The sequence below is a fragment of the Hyla sarda genome, unplaced genomic scaffold, assembly GCF_029499605.1.
Source record: "Hyla sarda isolate aHylSar1 unplaced genomic scaffold, aHylSar1.hap1 scaffold_26, whole genome shotgun sequence".
In the NCBI taxonomy this organism is placed as follows: domain Eukaryota; kingdom Metazoa; phylum Chordata; class Amphibia; order Anura; family Hylidae; genus Hyla; species Hyla sarda.
Genome location: NW_026609289.1, coordinates 311206 through 318027, shown reverse-complemented (window position 1 = coordinate 318027; position 6822 = coordinate 311206). Strand labels below are relative to the sequence as shown.

At 50.2% G+C, this 6822-nt stretch overlaps 1 non-coding gene across 1 annotated transcript; it reads left to right on the top strand.

Annotated features, from left to right (window-relative positions):
- The first annotated feature begins 6632 nt into the window (after window positions 1-6632).
- Window positions 6633-6822, top strand: LOC130324143 (U2 spliceosomal RNA). The gene has a single exon (XR_008869255.1). It is a non-coding gene; the product is annotated as a U2 spliceosomal RNA (small nuclear RNA).

The window sequence follows — 6822 nt, the reverse complement described above, 5'->3', positions numbered from 1 at the left end:
AGGACGCCCATATTTTATAGAACTTGGCAGGGTTCTTACGATGTTTGTAAACCAGATATTCATAGTTCACTGAGGTGTTCACGAGGGCCTTCCAACCAGCAACCGTGGGAGTCCTAGAGTCCATCCAACGCAATGCTATGGCCTTGCGTGCAAGGAAGAGAACCTCCCTGAGGAAGATGATCTCAGTTGGCGACCACAGTTCCTCATCAAAAAGACCCAAAAGGCAGTGCCTCGGGAGCATCGGCACCGGTCGTCGAGTTAAGGAAGTAAGAAACTGTATCACCTCGGACCAGAATGATGCTATATAATGGCAGGACCACATCATGTGCATAAAGTCAGAGTCAGGATGTCCACAACGGTGGCAAGATGAGTCTGGGCGCCTACCCATTTTAGTCAAGCGTATCGGGTGAGGTACGACTGGTGGAACATGTACAGCTGAATCAGTCTGTTGTTGATAGAAGGTGAGACGTACAGATGTGAGGAGAGGGCATCATCCCACTCCTCATCAGTCATGTCAGCTACACAGCTCCTCCAGCGCGCCTCGACCGACAGCGGCTCCCCCCCCATCTTAGCATTCAAAAGGGCAGTATATAGAGCCGATATAAGTCCCCGGGGCCCCTGAGTGGTGAACACCCCAATAACTGGGAAGTGAGAGAATGGAGCACTAGACCCAGGGAATTGTACTTGGAAGGCGTGTCTGAGCTGGAGGTATCGGTAAAATGATCGTCTGGGGACAGATTTAACGTCAATAAAGTACTGGAAGTCCCTAAAGGCACTACCATCATAGACATCACCAACGGAGATCACACCATAGGACCTCCAAAAGTGCGGATCCAGTTGGTCAGAGAAGTGCGGCAACGTAGGATCATGCCACAGTTGTCTATCCAACAGGTTGTCCGTAAAGGCAAATAAACGTTTAGCATAGGTCCAGAGTTTCAGGGCCAGTCTATGCAAAGGAAGCCAAGGGCCCCCCAGACCAACCCTACCCTCCAAGACGGGCCACAGGTGAGAGAGGTGTAGACTGTGGGCAAGGTGATGCTCACTATTGGGGAGGGGCTGCAAGGAAACCCAGTGTCTAAGATACCTGAGCTGGCCAGCCATGTAGTATAGCTGTAGATCGGGTAGTGACATACCTCCCTGAGTTCTAGGTCGTTGCAATGTGGTCAGTTTCAGCTTGGATCTATTAGAGCCCCAAATAAACGGGGGAAAGAGAGAATGCAGCTGCCTAAAAAAGGAGACTGGTACTATGGCTGACGCATGCTCTAACAGATAAAGACACTTGGGGAGGACCACCATTTTGATGAGATTAATGCGGCCCGCAACAGAAAGGGGCAGGGCAGCCCAGGTCCGGAATTTGGCACGGACATAGGATAGAAGAGGTAGAATGTTCGTCTGGTGATCCTCCCCAAACCGCCTGTTGATAATGATGCCTAAATATTTGAACTGATCTACAACCCGTAGGCCATGTAAACAATTCCCTACCGGAGAATCTCTGATGGGCATATACACCGACTTGCTCCAATTGATCCTAAGACCCGAGTAAACCCCAAAGTTGTCAATAAGGCCAATCCCCAAAGCCAGAGTGCACGCAGGATCAGACATGAATAAGATCATGTCGTCAGCATACAGGCCTACCCTATCCTCCCTCGAGCCAATGCTTATACCAGCGTATCCCGGATGCTGACGGATCCGGAGGGCCAAAGGTTCAATAGCAATAGCAAATAATAGGGGAGAGATAGGGCACCCCTGTCGCGTGCCCCTGCCCAGGGAAAAATAAGGAGAAAGAGCACCGTTGATGGACATACGCGCCCTTGGGGATCTATATAAAAGGGAAATCCATTTTATAAAGTTAGGTCCGAATCCAAATCTCCGAAGAGTCTCCAGCAGGAAGGACCACTCAACGGAGTCAAAAGCCTTAGCCGTGTCTAAAGAGGCCAGCGCCCAATCCCTCCCCCCAGTAGCACCTATTTGGGTGAGTGTCTGGACCCTCCTGATGTTATCAGATGTGGACCTCCCAGGCATAAAGCCTGATTGATCTGCATGAATGATTTCCAAAATAACTCGATTCAACCGGAGGGAGAGTATTTTAGCGAGCAACTTATAATCTAAATTGAGGAGGGAAATGGGCCTATACGAAGAACATTCCAGAGGGTCCTTATCCGGCTTCAAAATGACCACTATAGTAGCATCATAAAAGGACTCAGGCAGCACGTCAGAGGCAAACGCACAGTTATACATGGCCAGCAAAACACCGGAGCCAGCTGCTCCTTGTATTGCTGGTAAACTTCCACTGGAATGCCATCGGGGCCCGGCGACTTACCTCTCGCCAGGGCACCCAAGGCATCCTCCAGTTCTTCTATAGTCAGCTCCGACTCCAGAGAGGAGGCACTGACAGCGGACAGTCGAGGGAATGTGATGTCATCCAGGTAGTCAGACAGTTCCCGTGAGGAGTATGTGGCCTGAGAGGTGTATAAATCAGAGTAGAAGGAGACAAATCTGTCAGATATCTGGGAAGTAGTGGTCAATACAGTCCCATCCACCGAACGGACCTGTAGTACCGTCGGAGACTGGGCGTTCTGGTGTATAAGGTGGGCTAGTAATCTACTGGACTGATTTCCCATCTCAAAGGCCTTCTGTTGGGTAAAAAAAAGCTAACGAGCCGCTTTCTCCTGCAAACAATGTAGGTACTGTCGCCCCGCATGCAGCCATACAGTTTTATTGTCATCGGTCGGGTCAGTGATGTAAGTCCTCTCCAGGTCAGCACAACGGTCCCCCAGCTCAGACTCCTCCCTCATCGCCTCCCTTTTAATATAAGATATGGCCGATTGTAAACACCCCCGTAGGAATGCTTTAGTGGTTTCCCATACTAAAATGAGGTCGTCAACCCCATTATGATCTACAAAGAACATGGATAGTTGTACAGGTATACCATCATGAGGGCCAAATAAGGACAGCCAATAAGGATTTAATTTCCAGCTTCGGATATTAGAAGGGCCAGGGGTCTGTAGGGTCAGTAGGAGAGGGGAGTGATCGGAGACCCCCCTAGTAACATACGCCACAGCCTGGACCATAGGGAGTACAAGTGGGTTACCCAACATCATATCTATGCGCGAAAGGGAATTGCCGCTAGCGGCCTGACAAGAATATACGCGGGCATGGGGATGCAAATGTCGAAAAGTGTCCCTCCAACCTAGTTCCTGAACCAGGGCGCTTAGCGGAGTCGGGGAAGAGGAAGGAACAATGCCAACCCCTCTCCTATCCAAAGCTGGGTCCAACACATTATTGAAGTCACCCATGCAGAGAACTCTAGCCCCTGGAAAAGAGGCAGCGAAAACTGCAGCTTGGTGGAGAACCTCCAGGGCACCAGGAGGAGGGACATAAATACCCAAGAGGACATAGGGGGAATTGTCAATAAGTGAAAAAATGAAAACAAACCTGCCCTCAGAGTCAACCCGAGTGTGCCTCGCCTCCCATCTCAGGGATTTGTGTATCATAAAAGAGACTCCCCTGGAATGTGAGGTGTGGCAAGAGTGTAGCGTCCATTGCACCCAGGGCCTAGACAACCACCGAGTGTTAGGGGCAATTAAGTGCGTCTCCTGCAAACAAACCACAGTTGGTTGGTACTTACGTATAGTGGCATACACCAGAGATCGCTTACGAGGACAGCCAAGACCCCTCACATTCCACGAAAGATACCTAACATTCGCCATGTGGAGAGAGTGAAGCTGAAATGAAAGGAATGGTGAGAGAAGAGGAACAGGGGTAAAACGAGTACACAACGTGAAAGTAGAAGAGGGGGCAAGTAGGGGGGCGACAGAAGGGAGTGGAGGAGCAGGGAAACCACAGAGAAGGAACGCAGGGAGGAGGGAAAAAGGGCAGGCAGCCCGACCGGGACGTACACAAAACGAAACAGACACAAAACACTAGACAAAGACAAAACAAGAGGGTCATAAACAGATGCAACATGCAAAAGGCCAATGGCCTAAGGCCCAGAGAAGATGTATAATACGGGGGGAACCGTGTAAATCAAGGTCGCAGGGAAACGAGACCTCACAATCTGCCACCAGGGACAAACAGCAGCACCATCAATTAACTAGGGTACATAAACAAGGGGAAATACGGGTGGGCCATAATCCGGGCAATATGCCGCACAGTGTAGCGAGTATGAGCAGTTCAGAGTAACATGCAGTCCCGAGGTATCAACCGGGCTTCAAGTCCCGTCAGCAGAGCGGTAGCGGGTCATCAGAACTGCTGCAGTCACGGGTGTATGGCAGCATTCACCAGTGTATTACCAGGTCCCCTGCGGGGAAGTCCAGCATAGGGGAAAGGGATAAACGGTACAGAGAGGATGCAGGGTCCGTTGGGCACAGGGCAGCATGAGGAAGGGGTCTGCATGGGTCCGGCATGAGAGGGAGCATACAGTTACTGAGGGGCAGTACACGGGGGGGGGGGGTAAGACAGCAAGGTCGGGTGGGGTATCCAGGTGGGGTATGCAGGTACGGAGAGTAAAAGTCCACGGGTGAAGGTGGCAGTTGGGTGCTTCCCAGAGTGTATATGCTCAAGGGGGAGTAGGCCATGAGGGGACCGGGAGATGGGTACAGGGGTACACCAGGGGGCCCAAAAGCAAGTCACTGTAGACAGCAGTACTCACAGTTCACCGGCAGTCCGGGAGCTCCAGTGCAATAAACAGCAGGGCCCAGCCGGGCCCAGATGGCGTTCAGGACCTCAGCGCCTCACATTGCGCCTCCTTGAGGCCCACTCGTCAGCCTCCTGCGGGGTAATGAAGAAGATGGCCCTCTCACCGTCCACGACCCTCAGTCGGGCTGGGTACACCATAGAATAGGGTATCGCCATGTCCCTCAGCTTCCGCTTCACTGCTTGGAAGGTGGCACGCTTCTTCTGCAGGTCCTGGGAGAAGTCAGGGAATATCGACACCGGAGACCCATTGAAGGTGAGCTCTGGCAGGCGACGGAGCAGACGTAAGGCGATGTCCCGGTCGTTGCAGTTCAGCATTCTGGCTAGAAGCGGCCTCGGCGGGGCCCCTGGCGGGAGGGGGCGAGTCGGGACCCGGTGTGCCCTCTCCACCGCGAAGGTGGTAGTGAACGGGGCATCAGGCAACAGCTCACGCAGCCATTTTTCAACAAAGAAGCCGGGGTCCTGTCCCTCTGAGTGCTCCGGCAGGCCAACAATTCGGAGGTTGTTCCTCCGCAGCCGGTTCTCCAGATCGTCTGCCTTCTCTTTCCATTGCGACGCAGTGCGCTCAAGGTCTGAAATCGCAGCAGGTAAGGGCGCCACCGAGTCCTCGACTGAGGAGATACGAGCTTCAGCCTGTCTCACCCTGTCTCGGAGGTTGTGCAGGTCCTGCCTGATTAGGCCAATATCAATCTTCACCTCCTCCAGCATACTCGTCAGGGAAGTTTTGCACATGGTAATGGCAGCCAGAAGTTGCGCAGACACCTCGCTTAGGGTCATCTCCCCCGGGGCAGCGGCCAGTGTAGAGGGAGTCTCCGGGCGGGAGTCAGCGACCGGCTCAGCAGGAGCGGAGGAAGAAGGCCCGGCGCCATCTTGGTCTTGGCCGCGCGCGAAACCCTGCAACTTCGCGGCTGCCGCCACACCGCTCTTATTAGCTGGCATGATGGACCCCACCGATCCACTGCGGTTCCGAAGTCTCTGAGGCAAAGTTCTGAGGTCCAGGATGAAAACAGGATGCTAAACAACACGGTTCAGAGCGGAGCAAGTTCAGCATGCGTCCGTTCGGCTCAGCGTCCAAGCCACGCCCCCCTGTCCTCATGCTTTTAATCTTCCCCAACAATACAAGATTTTAGAGAAAATTTTCAACCTGTACAACTTTAACGGAAAAAGTATTAATGAAATAACTAATAGCAAAAAACTGCTAACATATATTAAAGAAAGTGGTTTTATTGCCCCTGTGAATAATTTTAATGAAGAGAAATGCAGGAAAATATGGAAGATGGCAAATATGATTTATCTTTTTAATTCACAGAAAGATCTTGCCTGGAGCTGCATACACGAGTGTCTTCCATGCCGGGCATTCCAGCACCGAAGAAGGATGGCCAACACTGCAGTATGCCCGAGGGAGGGCTGCCAGGAACCCGAGACCGTGTACCACCTTTTCTGGACTTGTTTTTATGCAAAAAGGATATGGACTAAAATACTCCCTCTGGTGAAGAAGATAACAGAAATAAAGGACTTAAACTCTGCAGCTGTTTTTTATGGATGTCTGGAATGCCCAATACGGACTCAAGAGATAATGGCATGGAAGATCATAAACTGTGTTAAAGCAGCTCTATGGAATGCCAGAAACATTTTACTTTTTAAACATGAGATTTTATCTGTGAATGATGTTTTAGCTCTTTGTTTTAGTGATATGTACCAGTACTTTTTATTAGACAAGAAATATTATCCTTTATTAGCTAGAAAATGGTATTTTAATGAATGGAACGCCCTTTTGTAAAGCCACCAAGTGCCCATTTTAAGTGTATTATGATTGTATTTATGTGAACTTTTATTGTTATATGTGATTTTATTATCAAAATTTGTTTTTATTGGAAAAAATTATATTTAAAAATCATAATGAACTTTATAAAATTTTATGAATTCTAAATAAAAAGATACCCCTCAGGGGTAGCCAAGTTAAAAAAAAAAAAATCTGTTCTTATCAGTTTAATATCTGATACGTCCCCTATCTGGGGACCATATATTAAATGGATTTTTGAGAACGGGGGCCGATTTCGAAGCTTGCTTCCGTCACCCTATGCATTGACCCGATATGGCAGTATCTTCGGGTACAGTGCACCACCC